Below are 16,676 nucleotides of genomic sequence, written 5' to 3' on the forward strand. Positions count from 1 at the left end.
AACAACAGCAAAAAACGCATTAACGACTAACATTCTTCTACTCACGCGCCCGAAAAAATCTGTGTGGTATTGATAATGAAGCTTTTTTTCACGTGTCGTGATCCATACGAGTTTCCGATTAGTTTCGGTCTTTTGGGTTATTTTATTTCGTTAGATTCTCCTCAAGGGAGTCCGTTTAAAAATAAAGTTAAAAAACCTCAAATAAAACACGCAGACACCGCCGACCGTTTCTCACAATTCTCCAGAAATCCGCAGAACACTCACATAGTATTAAATTTAAAACCACACAACCAATTAGGAGGGGGACGCAATAAAATAAACCGATTAACGACACACATATGGCGTCGATCAAAGCTAGTAGGTAAGCCAGCTGCTCGTTTTAATTTATAAACTCTCAACGAAAAATGGTTGACTATCGCTACACGCCGGGCCACACGTATACTTCTCTCCATTTACCTGTCGGATTCGGCTACCCGTCGTCTCAATTGGAAATCTCCGTGAAACCAGAAACCTGCCCCGGTGGTGGTTGGTTGGTTATTAATTCGAACCGGGAGAACCGGGCGATTTGTGTACGTGTGTTTGTGCTATATATGTACATTATGTTATGTTATAGATAGCATCGGTCGTAATAAACCAATATAAACTTCTCGCCCTCGCAGCGAACCTAATTGTTATCCTTTGTGTTGAGAGATCTGGGCAGTTAACCGCAAGGGCCTTGGTGGGGTCGGTGTGGCTTGGTGTGGTGGTCACGATCAGAAATTAGCCATTATCTTATTAAAGCTTTTTAAACTCCTCACGTATACTCACGAGTATAACGAGGTATTGCGATCATGTGAAAAACCCTTCGCTAACAGTTTTATTATCAATAGGAAACTGGTTTGCTAAAAAATTCGATGTTTATATTTTCTAACTGCCTTTTCGAAATCATGAACTCAGCCCACGTTTCTTGAAACTATTTCTTATGACGTCACATATTACATATAATAAGGAGTCAGATCGCAATCTGAAGCCACAAGAATGGGTTGTAATAAAAAATTGACAAAATTATTTTTAATAAATAAATTATTGCTGTTGTCCACTTCAAAGTATTCCTCATTATATATAACCGCGTTTCTACCAATCCGTAAGACATTAGGTATAGTCTTTAGCTCTTTATGGTCCTAAAGAGATAACAACCATAGCCATAAGATCTAGTAGCGGACTAAAAAATAATATAGAAAAATTACATTGTAATTGCCGAAATTCCAGAAATTATAAGTAAATATTGAGCAGCTGAGTGCTAAATATTGTGCAGCTCATATTTATAAGTAAATATTGTGCAACAATTAAAACAAACATTTTCCTATAAATACAAATACATCTCATTCTAATCACCACTAGATATATATAAATCAATTTCCAAATATAATCACACTAAAGCAAATTAAAAAGTCAGGTTTTTAATTATTTTTAGTAAATTGATTTCTTTCTCATGATATGTCAGCGGTGTATCAAATTTGTGGGATTTAATTTATAATTATAAATAAATTTTAAAGCGGTATCGTCGATCAGATTTCACGACTCACGACTCACGTTTTATAGAGCTTCTCAAAATTTGCTTAGCGACAATTTATTCTCACTTAATTCGAATCTATTAGTATCGAATAATTATTTAACAACATTCCTACTAACGACTCAAATTAGAATATCCTGTTTCAATGGATTTTAACACGTGTTTCACGTAGTGTAATCAAAGTGATTACATAACATCTTAGCTAAAGAAGATAATAAAAATACATGAATATTAAATATTATATTTTTTTAGAAATTAAAATAAACGATTTTTTCAATGCATTTATGAACCATGGTACTTGTACATATTATACAATTCGAATCGGCACGTTTAAAAGTCGTAGAACCTTCAATGAATCACCATAAATCTAATGGCACATTAAAAACCAATCGAAATTTACGAGCTTGTCGAGACGGAAAGGCGAAACTCTGAATACGCCGTCGGCAAAATTGTTCAACATAAAAGCGACTCTTGCTTTTAAAAACTATCGTACCTTACACACATTGGGTCTATTTAATCGCGGCTGTTTACCTAGGTCATTAAAGGACCACATACGACGGTTCGGGGGGCACGATCCTTCCTGGCAGGTGTATCAAATAGTGATGCATAGGAATGGACTAATGGTATTTCACATCTGCTTAGTGAAGAGGAGAAGTGGACGATAAACTAATATTCCTGGCAATTCGCTCAAGGTCGGCTTGGAGCATAAAAAATATATATTCACCAATTATATGCCAGTTTATGATGATTGTTTCTATTTGTGATATTCGGTCATGGTCCTGGTCTACAGCGCTAATTAAAATAATGGCTGAATTTTAATTCGACGCTTTGATATAGTCCGAAAACAGATTTTAATTGGAATATTCTCGGTGTTGAATTGTTATTTTGCGGTGAACCATTTTCATAAGACCAGCAGATGTAACCATAGACCATGAATTTCTACGACTGAATGTAGGTATTATATTGTGTGCCGTTTATGTATAAAGCAGAGGGGTAAGTATAAAATATATATTAAACTAAATGTTTAAAATTGAAAGGAAAGAAATTGTCCTCAATATAATAACAATGAATTACTTAATGGATTATAAGTTGTAACATATATTTTACAAATAAATATAAAAACTAGCCACCATTGCGACATATTTTATGCGAAATATTTTAATTAGGCATTAAAAATTATTAAAAATATCTAACCATAATATTTATCTGATAATTAGTCGTGTTTTCTTTGCTGCTCAGTGTTGCCATATAATGAATTTCCAGTCCAAGTCAAAAGCAATAAAAACGCTCGGTTATCAAGCGTTTATATTTGAGTGAGAATCGAAAAAAGCACTTCTAAACCGAATTTTGCCCAACAGGAGAGCGCAAAAAAGAATTATCCCTTCTCAGAAGTCAAAAATCCACGTCAAAAGCAATAAAATCGTGCAAAAACAGGAAACAAGATGAAATTACAGATGAAAAGAATTACATATAAAAAAATTCACACTCGAGTAATTTCTCTTTCTAAAGTAACATGTTTTCTGTGTGCATATAAAATAACAAAAATATGCATTTTATTTATAAATATAATTTATTAGTGATAAAAATTGATTTTAAATAAAAAAAATATTTTATAAATTATATAAAATAAAATTAGTAGGTTAAATTAGTTTTAAAATTGTGTAAGTCTATGTTTTATATCTAAACTCAACTTCTATTTAGCGGTTATAAAAATAAGAACTTGGTATGTATTTTATGTATTTATTTTTTTCAATAGTTTTTGTTTCAAACACCCTTGCGTTTTTTTTCTATTTTTTATATGCACACTTTAAGGGTTAAATAATATGTTACTAGAAATGTGAGATTAGTGCAGTGTAAAATTTATTTCGTGTGTATTTTTCCCTTGTGTAATTTGCTTCTAAATTGTTATATCGAACTTAATGACATAGCGACATAGCTTGGCATAAAATTAATTACCTAGATTTTAATCCATGATAATCTAATATGAGGTGATTAGATTTTACTAGCTGATTAATTAAGATATCCCAGATACGACAGAAATTATAAAACGGCGTGGGTTCACGTGGGATTATTTACCCACGACTTTCAACTTAATAATCTTAACTTACTGATAGTATAGTTGTGCACTATTTTATTTTAACAAATACATGAAATGACTTATGATTGTCGCTTTTAAAAATAATTTGATCACATTTACATTCCACTAAAGTGTAACAAAATAAATTTATTCTACGATCAGTTGCCCTATTTCATAATCGACTCGATAAAACGCATATTAAAAACACTTTAACAACCATCTGTAATTTCATCAGCATCACCTACATTTACATGAAACACTCCATATATTGACCGTCGGCGCCGGACACCATCAAAAAGACTCGATTATTATTCCATAAACGGACAATATGTAATTACTGTGTACTGCGTTTGAAGCACCACAATAGACCCACGTGATTCGTATTAAAAAAAATGATTTTTTTGTAATAATATTATTAATTCAACAGCTGTGCTACACACACGCCCACGTTAAATAACTGACACTAGTTCGCCTAGATAAAATATCGTACAATGACCGGTCAAGTCGGTTTTGACTCGGGAGCTTTCGATTTTCGAAATTTCATATTTATTAGCCATACAATAATCCGGAAGCTTTCACGACAATAAGGAAAAACCATTGTTTAGATTCGAAGATTTATAGGCGTCGTATAAAAGATAATGTGGTTTTATGGTGTTGCTTTGATAATATCAATAATTATTACAGCGCCTTTACAAAATTATAACACACGAACAGGTTCGATTAGACTAAGATGGTGAGAGGCGATAAATTCACCATGCTCATCAAAGTTTATCGCATAGGCTATTCATAAATATAAATAACTCCTATAAGTAAATTAATTAAAATAATATTTTAGTAATAAGCGAAGGGATGATAAATATGTTTTTTGTACACAAATTCGCAGAAACCCTTGTTTGCCAAAAAAATCACCCTCTAATTCCAATCGTGCCATTCACGGACGATATAATCATATTACTCATATATACAATGAGTCACTCTCTCCACACTTGTCTCTCACATCGTATGTGAACAAATTCTGGGTGGTAAAATACATATTTAACGGACTACTTTTAACTGAGCCGCCAGCGTCTGTGCAAATGTGTACATTTTATGTACATAAAATAAATCGGGATACACGCGTATGCTTTTTAGCACAAACCTTTTTATTTACACATGTGTCTGTGTGATCAAAGCGGCGCTGTTATATGTGTGTAATTATTGGAAGATCGTCGGTGACTTCAGAGTTATTTAATGATGGTAAATGCACAGTATTCAACATGTTTTTGCGTCTAAGAATCTTGCGATATCATCGCTAATTTCAGATTTATAAATAATATCGTTCGGATAAGATATGACGTCCATAATATATTTTTCATATTGGCTTTTACTATATAATAGTGGTATAAGTCGGTGATTATTACCCGAAAGATCAGAATCAGTCCTGTTGTGACAACCCTAGGACTTTTAAAAGTTGAAAATAGTGTCCACATGTACCGAAAATGGCACTCGGGGGTTACTTTTGGGTTATAAGAGTCATTGACAAGTCGTTGATACTTGACATATATTTTTTTATTTTAAAAATAGCCGGCATTGTGGTTGTGTAGTACGAAATATACTGTGGTACGAAAATGGTTAACACAACTTAATCAAAAACAGCGTTGTTTCAAATCACTTGATTTATTTATATATTTCTAAGAAATGAAATGAAGCAATCAATTTCAGATTGATATGCTATTAAAAAGTTCTTTAACTCCTTGTAAGATATTTAATTCAACAATCAGATTATTCTCTCTCTAAAGATAAATTAAAAATGTGTTTAATTTTGTTGTAACGCAACGCATGCACGTATTTCAGAAAAATAACTGTTCAGAAAGTACAATAGCACAATGCGTGATATTTCTTAGTAATTTTTAGGAATGTGAAATTACATATACTTTATGCAGCAACCATGTGTCAGGTTAAATCACTTCCAGGAAGCAGATAGGGATGACTTGTCGATAAGCTGTCTAAATATATGATGTTTTGATTTCAAGAACCTCCTTTTCTTTCCACTAGATACCAGCGATAACAATTTCGAGCCATTATCGTGCTGTCACTGTCACTAAAATATGACATAATTTTCTGTAAAGAGTCCCTCATCGGCGACTATAGATACTGCAACGTCCTCCAGAGAATCAATGTCGCCAGAGAGCCTGCACCCCAGATACTGTGCCCCTCGGATATCGCGTCCCACTGTGGCTGCATGTACAATTGTTTTATATTTTTTATATTTGTCTAATGTAACTCAATCAAATAAATTGGATTGATTTTTCTTTGACTCAAAAAAATATTAAAATAAAATATATTCAATTCTGATCGTAAGTATTATTTCATGTTACTGGGACTAGTTTTTTATAAATCAATATTAAAAATGATAAGAAATTTTTAGTGTGACTTGAGATTCTATTGAGATTCTTTGAATTACTTTATTTATTAAAAGAATTAAAACTGTTAAGACAATACTAATCTTCAATCGATCTAAATCATCTTAGAGATGAAGAAACAATTCAATACAATATTTTAAAATCATCGAAATCCGAGTTTATTTTTTTAATCTTCCGCAAGGATATCATTTCAGCTTTTTTCAGGGGGGGGCTACAGTTTACCAGTCAGTGGTCGTTTTTTTAATGTTTTGAAAATCAAAATATTTCATTAAATGACATGCATTTTTCAGACTAGATTTAAGAAGGGAGGGTCAAACGCCCCTATCTGCCGCTATCCCAAATGACGTCCATGTTAACAATTCACGTAAAAATCAATAAAACCGATTTCCAATGCATTTACTTGTTTTAAACACTTTGACTATTAATTTAATAATTATTTCGTAATATTATTCGTGTTTTTCCTATTTAAAATCATTATTTTTTCACTACATTTTAACATGTACACAAAGTGTACATCACCGGAGCGCACATATTTTTTTGCGCCGTAATGGGAAGGCTTGGAGGAAACAAATGTAAATCGGCCAAAGTCATTTCAGCTTTTTCCAGAGGGGGAGGGGGCGGGCAATAGTTTGCCAGTTAGTTATGATTTTTTAATATTTCGATTTCATTACGATTTATAGATTTTTCTGACAAAATTCAAGGGGAGAGGCAAAGGTCCCCTCCTTTTAATGTCCCTGCTTAGTATTCGCATCAAAAGCAATAAAATCGTACGGTCGCTTGATTATCTAGTATTCATATTAATACTTTTCATAACAATATTACGACTTAAAATAAGTGAGAATCGAATAAAACATATCTCTACCGAATTTAGAAGTCAAAAATTCATGTCAAAAGCAATAAAATCGTCCCTTCACCGTCACAATGGGAACAAATAATAAATAAATTAAATTCCGAAACATATTGAAATACATAATCGAGTAAAGATTTTTATGTCTAGCTGTAAAGGTTCAGGTGGACTTGTTTATTCATGAGTCAATTTAAAATTAACAATCATTAAAAAAATATGAATCACTGTTTGGGATTTTTTATTAATATTTAATTAAGCTGTACGTGATAATTTTTTGTAGCTTGTTAGTGGTGTTTTGTTTACTTTAGACGTCATTCGAAAGGTTAAATGATTAATGATTAATGATAATGACGCATATATTAATATTGATACATAGAATAATGCATAAATTGTTTTTTTTTGTTATTCATAATACATAATATTTTGCGATAGTCACAGTATCATAAGCAGTTGAATTATATTGTATTTTTAATTTAGGCAAACAAATAATTCCCACCAAATTAGCTCAGTCTAAAATTAATTAGCTACACACTGCTATCGCAACTAGACGAATGAATGCTCATTGCTCATTGCCCCAAAACACATTATTTGCATAGTATATAGTTTCGAATAAACGTTTCGTTGCATTCTACAGTGATATATTTTTATTGTCGCTATTATCTTACCTGAAACCCAATTGTTTCGGGGATTTATGGGGCGTGTGTGTGTGCACAGTGCGGACGGCATTAGCATATTACGACTTCCCATACAACCAGGAAGTGGAGGTTGAACAAACTTTGAGTATTTGGACAAAACAGCAGCGGGGCTGCACGCTTTTGGTGATATGACTTCATCGCTAGTCACACATTAAATATTAAAAATAATTTTAGACCTGACCGCAATTCGCTGAATTTTGGTTTAAAATAACTAGACTATAATAGAAAAATGATCATCAAATACAATATTAATGCGGTCACGTGTAAGAAACAATTAAGTCAAATTTTCATTCATAAATTGTGATAAAATAATGAGTTCTAAGAATGGAAATGTGAGTGATATCGACGCTCGGTTAGCACAGGACATACATATTTATGTTAAGTGATTTATCAATGTACACTGATAACACAGTCGTTATAACTAATAATTACGGGCTTAAAGCATGTACAAGTACATCTTAATACAATAATTATAGATAATTTAAATATATATTTAACAAATAGAAAATTAAATTAATCAAAATAAAACAGTAGCCTACGTATTTATAATTCATAGACAACAACCTCCATATCATTAAAAGCGATCGATATACATCGGGACTCGCTTGAATTTAATAAACGAGTATAAAGATCTTGCCGCTATTGCAGCTTACAGAGTAATATTCAACAAAAGAAACGCTGCAGAAGATGTATCATGAGAAAGTACATATGTCAGCAGTATATCGAGTATAGAAATTTGAGATTTTTTACTTATCAAACAAACAAAAAGTAGCTTAACATGCTTAATGTAAAAGCCCTGAATGTTAAGTTCGTGGAATTATTTTTATTTTATTAATTTATTTAGCTAATATACACTAAACAAATTTAATCAAAACATATAAAAAATACTTTAATATTATAATTTATTTATTTATTCACGAAGGTGCTCTAATTAAAAAAAATAACTACTTAATGTTCAAATTAAGATTTTTGTGCTATTTTTAAATACATACAGTACATATTGTGAATAAGTCTTCGAACGGTCACATACAAAATACGCGCCGAGTCGTATTTTTTAAAGTTACTGGCACGCCTATCCCTTTTTATTGTCGGGGTTGTTCATTCATTGGAGGAGTCATAAAATTTTATTTGACGTTTCTACAACGTTCATGGGTTGAAAAAGAATCAAGAGAGTCGGCAATAGTATAATTGTCACAAAATACGGTTTTTATTTTTACCTAAAAAATTATATTGTATTCAACACTCCTATTGTATTTGATTATTTGCATCTTGTTGTTTTGAAATAGTTTTTGATTCTCTCCGTGCAAATTAAAAAAAATAGAATTTGAAATACCGTCGTTTAAACCCTGCCACAGCAGAGTCTTTATGTCTGCAATACACTCTCTGGAAGTTGGCCAAGGTTGGCCAAGAACGGAGAATATAGTGGGTTACTTCGATCTAAAATCTCTCGGAAGTTGTCCGAGTTTACCGAGAACGGGAGGTAAAGTGGGGGTAATTCAGTCGACTTGGCCAGCTTCGAGCGCTTCCGAACATTGTCGGCAAACGGACCGAAGTCAAAGAAACCGAAGTCGGAGCTGCTCTTTCGAGCGCGAGCGGTGAGATACTTCTCTCGCGTGTTAAATCACGAGAATGAGAGAGATAATGATATGGTTTTACGCAAACTGTGATAGAACGAGTAGCTTGGTTCAATTTCAAAATGCGCGTAGGCATCCTGTGGTCAAGTTATAATACCACATGCTTATCGGGGACTTCAAAAGACTCTTACTGACATCTTTGAATATTTTAGGACACCAAAAGGGATTAATTATATTTTTGATAGTATATTCTTCTAACAAATATCGTTATTATATTTTTTTTCATATAAAATTAAATAATTAAAAAATAATTAGTGGTACTTGATTTTGTTTCAAATATCCTTGTGTATTTTCCTAGATCGGTTTATATAAATGTCACACCATAACGAATTCTTATTTAGAATCGATGGCGACAAATTCTAGGATAGTCACAGATGTGGTGTTCGTATTATGAAGTAGCATTTTTATGCCTTACGGCATTTTACAAAAGCCGACAAAGATTTTGCGTAAATTGAATATTTACGACCGAAAAGTTTTAACTGATATTGTATTGGTGAGTGCCGACACAAACTTTTATAATTATCAGTAGCGTAATTTTAATAATATGACAATTTAAAAATTGCGATTATTTGGCACATTTTTCAGTCGCGTGCAAATATGCCAGCTGTACATGACAGCAGCCGCCGTGCGTACGTCATTCACGCCCGCCGTCTGGACGGCATATGAAATTTGTGGCAGTCGGCGACCTTGGCCGACTTCAGTTGAACTTAAGTTCGGACAACTTCCAGAGAGTGTAGTGCAAGCATTATAGTGCTGTTGACCTATGAATTCTCTTGATATATTTTATTTAAATGAGTGAAATTAGTGTAATGGATCGACAAAAAAAGATTATTCACCATCAATAAGGACATTCCGTGCGAAAAATCCAGTAATTGAATAAAAAATCAGCTGGTGAAATCCATTACGCGATCAAAAAATTAATAAAAAAACGCCCTAATCGAGGACCGTCCGAAGAGTGAAAGACCTAAAAAGATCGACGAATAACCGAAGCACAATTTAGTGGTCTCATCTTTGAGGTCAAGAAAGTAGTCAAACCATGATCTGGCCAAGGATCTTAATGATTAGTTCCAAAAAATCGAATTTGGACTCATCTGTCCAAAGGATCCTTTTTCAAGCTTGATGTGCTTGGGCAAAAAATCGTCTCTGACGATCATTCTTTCGAAGGCCACATACCCTCGAATGTTTGTAATATTCTACAGTACGACTCTTTCAACCACCAATAGGGTTACAGAAAAGCCGCATGACTCATTAAGGTCCTTGGCCAGATCAAGGTTTGACTTTTTTTTTGACCTCGAAGATGAGACCAATAAATAGTGCTCCGAATATTCATATTTTTAGTAATTATTAGTATTTTTCATATTCTAAAACTACTTATTTTTATATATTTTCTTATGTACATTGAATTTTTACACTGGTTTACCCTGACATATCGCGACAGACTAGGTAGGAGGTCGGGCCTAGCCTCAGCTCGCGCAGTGTACTGAAGTTAAGCGCGGCTAAGTAAGGATCGTAGTTGTTAATGAGTCGAAACTCTTGAGCCTTATGCAACTATTAAATGAGAGCTGGCTGAGATAAAAAAATGTACAATGAGTGTACATCACCGAAAGTTTAACGCTAATAGCCCGAAGTGAGATTAATAGTTGCATCTTTGACACAACAAAAGACAGTAAAAATGAGGCTACTTTTAAAACCGTTATTCTATCGAAATATTAACTTGAAATTCAATTTGTATAATCTTTGGGTATATTTTGTTGAGCGACGAACAATTCATAAACATCGAATTATAGCTCTTCTTGCTGTTCATATAATGAATACAATATTCTACCTCGGCATATACCGGTTTTGGAGGCAATTTCACGCGGATTTGATCATAAATTGTGAGAAGAACGCATAAGTGATGAAAAATTGCATGTAAAAAACAACAAAACACCGTCTTCCTACAAAACCATTTATCTTGGTCGATTGCCAGATTTTGTGCAATCGATTTTTTCAAGAAACAATTTCGTAATGATTGTTCAAATCTAAGTTTCCTTCACAAACACATTAGTTTTGACTTGGTCAGCTTCTGTTTGTTTACTAGATCGCCGCAAGCAAAAGATTCGATTCGTCATCGATCGGCTAATTATAAGCCTGTTTTCTATTTTCACGTTCGGTAGCATCATTTCAGACGGAACTGATTTTTATCTGTGCGCGTTGTTTTAGCAACAGGTCGTGTGAACTATGAGGTGCTTTTATCTATCAGGCTCATAAATTTACACGGTTTATCTATGATGTGTTCGGTCGAACGACCGCACTTACATGCGTATGTAGAGTAGATAGAGTGATGTTGTTTGTTCGTTATTTTATTTCAATTATTTTTGTCGGTGTTAGAAAGAGAAATGACTTCATTCATTGACGCAAAAAAATGTTTTTCAGCGTGGACCAAATAGTTTTTTTTCTTAGTAAGTGAAGAACAGAAATACACTGTGTTTTTTTTCAGTGCAAGTATTTTGATTTTGATGCCAATACAAATAACTCATGAAAATAGGTCAAAATGACATACTTTACGTTCGAGCTCATGCTGCAAATTTGTATTTAAATATTGTTATAATTGTCTCAAGTGCTCGTATCACTTTTTTAATCAGTATGTACATAATAAATGACAAATTGAATTGCTCAACAAGATATAAACGTAATATTCATCAGAAAAAATACAACCATAACGCCGCTAAAGCACTTTAGCAAACTCATTAAGCAACACGTCCGACAAATTGCCAGTCAAGGCTACCACCATATTACACACATTCGTTCATCCTACTGTGTTCTGATATATAACGAAATAACCAATAAAACCGATATACTTGAACCTAGTCATATATAATTGCGCGATTATTAATGAGAATCTGTTCGTTATTCACCATTATGTGGCAAAACTTTGTCGGTGAAGTCATCGTGACGCAACTCAGCCGAGCTTCACTAACAAAACACAAAAGCTTGAAGAAACGACTTTTACGACTTCGGCGAGACTGTTGCACCGCCGTCGAAAAAGAGGACGAAAAACGCAGCTGAAGTGGTCGTTAAAAACCAAAGAGTTTCGACACCAAAGTATCAGATTCTGCCGATGACGAAATCCAATTGCATTTCCGACAGATCGCAATCAACAAAGCGGCAAAAACATACCCATTGAATTAATTATATTTTTTTCAATATTCATCATTGATAAGGTAAACTGTAGAACAGGTCTAGATACGCATCATGCGGAATTATGTCATCTCGTCACGTAGCAGGTACGAGTACGCGTGTCCGCTATTTATTATTATTGCAACGATGAGTAACCGTAAAAGAAAAAAAATATGACACATATTCAATCGATCTGGATTTAGTTCCTCTTCCTAGATATATATACAAATAATCATTGATGCCTTACAGAATTGAAAACATGACGTAGAATTATCGCAAATAAATTCGGTTCAGTGGGGTTCACGTGGGATACGTAGTTTACATTTTCGGGTCAGTCGTTGAACCGCATGTTTATAAATGAATTTATTGTTAGTTACTTAGCGTTCATTATGTAGTATTTTAAATATATTTATTGCTATCAAAATGGTAATATCTAATGCTTAGGTTAACGGTAGTAGAAATAGTAGTAATAAGTCGATATTGAGCCTTGATTGCGATTATAATTTATATATTATTTTATCGTTTCAAAACTGTACTCATTAATTGATTTACGCGGTAGATATGCTACAGGAAATATTAATAGAGGCATAGAACTTTAGCACCCGCCCTCCAGGAGGGCGCTGTGGCAGTGGAAATATGGAAGAAGTGAGGAGCGAATTAGACTTTCTCGTCCAGATCACGTCGGGAGGTCACCGTTTTAGCACCCACCCTCAAGGGAAGGGGGCTCTGTGGTGGTGGAAGCCAGGAATAATACGACTGTGTGTCGTTGTGTATTTTATTTGTTCCATATTTATACTAAATATTTAATACGATAAACGTGTATTATTAATAATTACTTATTAATGAGCAACACGTGTAAAATATTAATTACATACAATTTAATTAATTTGTAACATGTGATAAAAATTGATTCGTTGTTGCTATGTTAATAAAAATAATATGCAGTTAGCTTGTTGGTTCCAGCAGAACACTACTTATTAACGTTTTTTTAAATCATAAAATAAACGATCAAAATCTTCAGCGACATGTGTGCATTTCAAAAAGTAACTTAAGACACGCTGCATGAGCAGTGGGGGAGGTTCCAGATGTAGGCCAGATTGCTGCGCTACACGTGTATGTTTAATTTTTTTCTTAATTCTTAACCGCGTAAATCGAGGGATAAATGTAAGTGATATCTATACAAAAATAGTATGTAAAAGCTACTCAGGCATAAAACTATTTCAAATCTAAAAACAGGAGGAGTAAATTGTTCTTTGAACAGTGTCCTCAAATTAAGCTGTTGTGGCAATTAAAAATGAAAGCTCGAGAGATGAAACGTCAAGAGGTCGATTGAGCCGTCTCGAATGAATCATGCTTGCGAATTCCATTGTCTGACCGCCGTCTCGCCTCTGGTTGTAAATTTAGTTCGACGTTTGTTTTTTATCTATTGTATATGGCAACACCGTAACGAAAAAGTGCGTTGCTTATATTTGCACGTATACATAACGCAAAGGGGCGATTGCGGTAAAATTATCAATGGACCAATTGTCGATTATTTTAGGATGACCCAGAGATGACCCCCAGACCATTAACAATTAAGTTAAATTAAAAAGTAGCTGATAGCTAACAAAATTGGGCAATTGCTATACAATTTAATTCACGTCAACAATGACAGAATAATATAATTATGTTTGATGATATAAAAATTTTGCAATGTACTTATTTTTAAATTGAAAAATATGAAAGATAAAGAGCCAAAGATGACTCATTAGCATTGCAAGAAGATCGAGATAAGAATATCAATGAATGAAATGTATATTATATACATATATACATATATTACTGTTCTCCATTAATGCCAAGTCAAAAATTTACATAGAATCTTTTTTTGTTAAAAATTTGTACGAATCTTTTTAAATATTTTACGACCACTTCATTTTTTATAACGCTGCATAAAAAAGACGGGTCCGTGCCAGATGAAAACATGCATGCTTTTTTAGAAGCTTTTTTTGCTTGAAGGCGAACTTAAATCCTTTTTTTCAAATAAACTAAAGCCCAACTTTCCCCACTTTTAAAACAGTAATGATCTAAGATATGCCTTGGTATATTCTTAACTCAGAACTACACTTTTATACAAATATATTTATTAAAATAAGTTAAATAAATATCTATGTTCTCAACTTATTAAGGACAGCATTGCGAAGAGTGATAGTGTAGCCGGGAAAATGAAGAAGATCTATCAATATACAAGTACTATTATGAACTAATTTCAATGACCTTAAACTACTTCACATCCACACACATTATAAATATATTTTACGCGCCATAATTCATCCGCTTATTAAGTTTCCGGTCATTCGAGACAATTCAATCGCTAAACAAATCGATTGAGTCTAGACGTACAACGCAATCATTATATTGTTAGACCCAATAACGACCGATTGACTATCGCGACATATATACATACATACAGGACAAATATATATATAGTATACTAAAATAATCATAATAATAAAAATAGAATTAACTATATTTGAGACACGGTCAGGGATCTGTTAATTGAATAAACCCACGCCTTTAGAAAACAAAGTGGGTTTTTAATAAGTGGGTTGATTTCGAATGTGAACCAAAGTAACTAAGGCTCGGTAATTTTTCAAGATCGTCGCCGGTCGATAAATAAACGAGCTTTTATTGGCGTTTGACAGCAGGAGGATCGAACGGGGCTCAGAAAATCCCACACATGGTAAATTGAACAATAAAAAGGCGACTGTTATTGCTAAATTCGAAGAAATGCTATTAGCGCTTGATGAACCGGAACGCCGTTGCGCAGCGTACCCCCGTCTGAACGGAATTCAGAAATTGCCTCTAATAGGCCTTTATGTATGCAAGCACATGGTTTGGTTATTGCAATTCAAATTTTAAAATTGCTAATAATTGTAAGCTATAGTATAAGGCATACGAATCGATTTTTTCGTTTACCCTCTATATTTTGGGATAAATAACACACTTTGATCGAAAACTGATAAGTGTAACTAAATGTTAACAATAGAACTATGCAATGTACCTGACTTTTTATGTTTTTTGTTTGGCAAGCTTTGAAATCACTGTAAAAGTTGTCAATCAAGTATCGCGTCGACGCGAAGAATAGCATAACTAAACATAACCTAACCCCAAGTCATTGGGCCCAGGGGCCTTCAAATTGTTGTTAAGGTTAAATTAATAATAATACTAATACATTATAGATGTGTATTTTACTATAAGTTTAATGGCTTACGCTTACATTAATAATTATGAGTGATAATACATAGATTTAAAGAGAGCGTTCCAATCCTTCCACAATTATTGAAAAGTGTATTTTATATATACACAACAGGTAGCTTATATTCATGGAATATTTTCATTTCTGCCACAAATATTAAGTTGATATTTGAGTGTTATGTGCTATGATTATTTTGCGCACAGTGAAAATTTCAAACAGTAAAAATTCTGATCATAGATGATCAATATACGCATATTGTATGTATATTTAAAAATACGTCATTTCTCCATATATTCACTTTAATATTCATTTAAGAGCTTATAAATTTGAGGAATAAAAATATAATTTTGTTCATGAGTTCTATAAAAGTTCGTGTGGGGATCTTCTCCTTATTAAAACTCACGCACTTAATTACCGTAATCAAGGTTGATCATCCATAATAATAAGGATGAACTTGACAACAGAGTACCGCACAAAAGCTTTCGTTACGTCCAGAAAAAAGGTTTTCACATAAATAACACGTAATTACTCTTTGATACATTGAAAGAATATTTATTTACTGCGAAACGGGCACGGACGACAAAAAGCATCATAAAGTCACAATATTCCCGTTGCACCATTCGACCTCAGAATGGCTCGCTTCCTAGGGGCGTATACATATTTCGTTGGTCGAAGAAACGACTGCAACAATCGGCTGGATGGTTTCTGTATGATTCGTCAACGAGCTTTCCAACCCTTGATACTTAAGTCTGGTCTCAAATTCGAAAGTAAAAGTTACAGGGGAGGGGGGGGCAAAAGTTAGAAAATCAGTAGTAATTTTTTTTATATTTCGATTTCATTAAGTAGAAAAGCTCGGCTATCTAGCGATTTGATTATTTTTCTGACCAAATTTGGTTTAGAATCCACGACAAAAGCATTAAAATCGTGCCGTCGCAGTGGAAACGCTCGGTAATCTAGCGTTTCAATATAATAATTTTACCATTTACAATAAGTGAGAATCAAATGAAGCATAACTAAGCCGAATTTTGACCAATATGAGTGCGTAAAAAACAATTATCCCCTCTCAGAATAC

General features: G+C 33.4%; 1 protein-coding gene and 1 long non-coding RNA gene across 3 annotated transcripts in view; one reads left to right on the forward strand and one right to left on the reverse strand.

Annotated features, from left to right (window-relative positions):
- The window catches only part of LOC148227575 (protein amalgam-like), an 85,225-nt gene that overhangs the window by 37,080 nt on the left and 31,469 nt on the right, over window positions 1–16,676 (reverse strand). The window lies entirely within an intron of this gene.
- LOC148227576 (uncharacterized) lies at window positions 8,551–14,261 on the forward strand. Its single transcript, XR_015811952.1, has 2 exons — window positions 8,551–9,796; window positions 9,886–14,261. It is a non-coding gene; the product is annotated as an uncharacterized LOC148227576 (long non-coding RNA).

The sequence above is a fragment of the Plectrocnemia conspersa genome, unplaced genomic scaffold, assembly GCF_051122295.1.
Source record: "Plectrocnemia conspersa isolate PC_06_02 unplaced genomic scaffold, ASM5112229v1 ptg000013l, whole genome shotgun sequence".
In the NCBI taxonomy this organism is placed as follows: Eukaryota; Metazoa; Arthropoda; class Insecta; order Trichoptera; family Polycentropodidae; genus Plectrocnemia; species Plectrocnemia conspersa.